Below are 4,526 nucleotides of genomic sequence, written 5' to 3'. Positions count from 1 at the left end.
CAAAACACGCGTGCGACGACACAATCGAAAAGCGCTTGTTCTAAAGGTTCGGGGAGGCGGCATTGTGGGATAGATACAGCGCTGACAGCTCAGACCGCATCTATCGAAGCGGCTGCGTGGAAAGGTCAGCCTTGTTGCTGCATGTTTCCATGCTGTGCGGGATTTTTTATAGTCTAGTCTAAAATGTAATTAGAGGAGTGATTCTACTTGATGAGTAGACTTTTAGATACATCTCTGTGCAGCCTTGTGGAGATCCGGGAATCATTTTATGGATAACTTATCATACTGAAGATGATTCAAGTTTGTCCTGCCATTTCAATCGTTTAGCCATACTCGTCCGCAGAGTTAGCAGAAACGATGGTGCAAGGAGTGCAACCCTTTCAGACTTGCGAGACAACGACTTGTATAATCTGGTGTTACAGCTGAATTTTTCGTCAGCTGCGAATATTTCAGTATCGGTAATAAAAATAACTAGTATGTCACCTGTGAGATGTATGTAAACTCTTATTACTCCGTTGTTTCAAGTAGACTCCACGTTGGCGAGTAACATTAGACTAACGTCGTTCCTGCTTTTAGTTTTGATGGATCGGTTCAGTCGCATCGTTCGGCCTACAGCCCATCCATATGGTGGATCGACAGCTCACTTCAAAGCCAGTTTCCAGTACCCCTAGTTCCGCGATGAATCTCGCTTGAAGTAAAAATATTTTAAAATGCTGCCTTGTATTTCTTTGCAGACAGTTTGGACGCCAGTGCTACAATAAAGAGATAGATTGTGGACCCCTTCATCGTTGTACAGTGTGAGTTTCCTCCATTGAAGAGGTACCAGTTTATTTATATACCTATTCATTATTCCCCTCAAGGGGGAGACATTACAGGCAGGAGTGGATTTACTACAAAAACAAAATAAAATATGCGCAACAAAAAGAAAAGCATATGGCAATGTTTAATAGTTGAGGTCCACATACTACAGATCAATACGTATTATTGTGTAAGCATTAATAGATGTGAAAGAAGATAACAATGAAGTATTATTTTACAGTAAGTAATCACTAATTTCGAGGCAAGTTTTTGAATACATGGTGCGATGAAATGAAGAAATGAATACACACAAAAAAAATTGAGGCAGTGTTTATACAATACTGCTTCTCTGGATGCACTTATATACTTCTACGGGCGCACGCTACGAATGCTTGCCAACGCGCACACCGTCTAAATTTTTTGTTGAGCATGCATGCTTTACGGGTACGATATAACGCCAGTCAGCATTCTCAATCACTTCATTTTACCTTTCCTCGAGGTCAACAACAGCAGTGCCTGAAGGAGCAATAAAGAAAAGGCTTGTCGGTCAATTAATGCGAATTATGGATTATTCCACAGCAGTAGGGTATTTATTTACGCACTGAGTACAGGTGACACTTGCGATAGGGACTATCAGCAGGCGCATGTGATTGATAGAGACGCCTCTTATCACTCGATAAGACCGACGGAACCTCGATATTGGTCATCGAGATCGCTTTACTCTCGCTATGGTCATACAGTCATAGCGCAAAACTTTTGACAATGACTGCACATTCTCGTTGTGCTCATGTATTCTTCAAGCGGACAGTCCTTTGCTATTGAGGTGAAGTTAGACCTGTATAAGCTTCACGATTTTCGGCGCCCTAGCATGTATACAGGTGCTTAGCGGAAAAAACCAACGTTTCCAAATACGGCCACTGCGTACTTAGACGGGAAAAAAAATGAGCGGAACGGTCAGTAACAAAACTTTTGCATGCTCCATGACCGTGTCAACCTATCCACATATAAAGGGTAAATGGCTCGAGCATCATTAGGGCTTCTTCCGTGAAGCATGGCCAAAGTGTGTCTAAGTGCCTCTTAAACGAGAGTTATAATTAAAGCTATCTAGAGTTTGTACAAGTTTTATCTTTCGCGGTTGGCCACGTAACCTTGACCTGTATCCAAGATGACAAAGGCTTAATTGGGTTGTCAGCAGACCAGATTATCGCAGCAGACACTTAAAAAAAAAAACGGCCATAAAAAAAAAAAAGCGCTCTGTAATGCCGAGCTCATCACTGATAAGGAACGAAAAGCAAAAAAAGAAGGGCATCAGCAGTGGTCAGGCCGTAAAGGAAGGACAAACAGGACTTCTGGCTATACTGTATACCATACGAGAACCTGTTAGGAATATTTAATGCATCATCTTTCTTTGTCTGAAGAAATGGTGCTTTGGAGCTCACCGGGCTTATTTCTCGGTGCAAACAGAGGGGCCATTACTAGTTATGTGTAGAAAAACATTCGTTTTTTTTTTATTTTTATGTACAACACTTTTCATTAGTGCAAATGACCTGTTTGGGGACGTTTTTAGATTTTTAAGCGTTAATAAATCCTGCGGATTTTTTTTTTTATTTTTTAAAAATTTATTTCAACCTCAAAGGCCCCATTGAAGGGGTATTACATGATGGAGTGGGTTTCAGGGCATAACATTGCTTCGAGTGATGCTTTGAACATTGATGGATCTGTAGGGAGCACGACGCCGGCAGGCAAGTCATTCCAGTCTTTTGCGGTGCGAACTAAAAACGAATATAGATGCGCAGATGTGCGGGCTTGCGGAGGATGGGTTGTCTTTTCGTGGTTCGTGCGGCTGGAGATGCGGTATGCAGGGATAACAGATTCGTGAGAAAGATGATAATAGAATTTATGAAAAAGAGATAGTCTTGCGATGCTACGCCGGTTAGGTAAATTTGATAAATGAGCATTGCATTTTAGTTTGGTTACGCTTTCATGATAAGAATATGCAGAGAAGATGAATTTAGCAGCGCGGTTTTGTATTGCTTCTAGCGTGTTAGAAAGATTCAGTTGGTTATTGTCCCAAATAGCGCATGCATATTCTAGTTTGGGCCGTACAAATGTTACATAGGCTAGTGATTTTACCGATGGTGGTGCTAGGCGTAGTGTTCGCCGAAAATACCCCAGAACTCGATTTGCTTCTTTAGAAATTTGAGTTATGTGGTATGTCCACTTAAGATCATGTGTTAAGTGAAGGCCAAGGTATTTATATGTGGTTACTGCTGCAAATTCCAAATTATAGCTACTAGGTACTTAAAAGGTGATTTAGAGGGACGCCCGTGAAAAGAAAGTAAAGAAGTTTTTTTCACGTTAGAGACATGAGCCATTTACTACACCAAGTTAAAATGCGATCAATGTCAGATTGAAGAAGTTGGCGATCACTGTGAGTGATTATGGGACGGTACACAACACAATCGTCAGCAAATAGGCGTATGTTGGAGCATATATCAGTTGGCAGGTCGTTTATATAGATAAGAAAAAGCAGGGGCCCCAGGCCTGGGGTACCCCAGATATAACAGAGGAGTGAGAAGAAGAGCATTTATTAGCGAGAACAAACTGTTGCCGGTTAGTTAGAAAGTTACGAAGCCAGTCAAGTACCAAAGAATTGAGATTAAGCCGTGAAAGTTTCAAAAAAAGCCGCCGGTGGGGAACTTTGTCAAATGCCTTTTCGAAATCTAAGAAGAGGGCGTCCACTAGAATGTTGTGATCAAGGTTAGAGCTTAGGTCATTAATAAATAGAGCTAATTGTGTGTCGCAAGAAAAACCCTTTATAAAACCATATTGGCTGGCGTGAAAGAAATGAACAGATAAAAGAAATTTCATAACGTGAGAGAAGATTACATGTTCCATTAGTTTAGACGGGACGCTAGTAATGGATATAGGACGGTAATTATGACGGGAAGATGGAGGCCCTTTTTTTGGTACTGGAATGACTTTACCCACTTTCCAGTCGTGCGGTACAATGCCTGATGAAAGCGATTGCTGAAAGATATGAGACAACAGGACACTTGTGATATGTTTTGTATTTTTTAGTACCTTTGCGTTAATATCATCAATACCTGCTGATGATGAGCGCAGGCCTGCTCCGAATGCGTCTGTAGCTACTACAAGTCCCTTTTTTTTCTGCTTCAAGTCATGTTCGTAAAGGTGAAATGCTGCTAACATCCCGTGCGATCTTCTATCCCGGTTAGCCAACGGCCAGCCGAAGTACAGGGTTCGGAAGATATTTTGATGTGTTCTTAATCTTTGCTCTTTTGTGCTCTGTTGTATGTCAGCCACATACGTGAGCCCTACCGATGTGGACCCTCCTGTCTGCAAGGTCTCAGACGTGTTTTGAATCCCAAGAAGGATTGCCCAATGAGTGGCAAACAAAACGATTAAAAGAAAAGAGATGGTGAATAAATGTTATCCCACTTTAGGCCCTCTCTGCTGGCTTTTCGAGGCTGACGCCAAAATACAAAGAAGGCTCAGGCAGACCTCGTTCTCTTATTTTTGCTTTTTTTTTACCGCTTTCGCCGTTAAACTGCGAAGTGTATAAACCTATTCCGATCAAAGCCGTCGTCTCTATCCTTCGTGCCATTGCCATTAGGAAGCCCAAGCCGAAAGGCCAACGAGGAGACCTGACCTTGCCACCAAGCAGCAGAAAGAAGGAATAATTAAAGAACCTTGACTGACGAAGA

Source organism: Amblyomma maculatum, chromosome 2, assembly GCF_055883805.1.
Source record: "Amblyomma maculatum isolate TAMU_Amacu chromosome 2, ASM5588380v1, whole genome shotgun sequence".
Taxonomy (NCBI): domain Eukaryota; kingdom Metazoa; phylum Arthropoda; class Arachnida; order Ixodida; family Ixodidae; genus Amblyomma; species Amblyomma maculatum.
Note: the sequence above shows the minus strand (reverse complement) of the source record.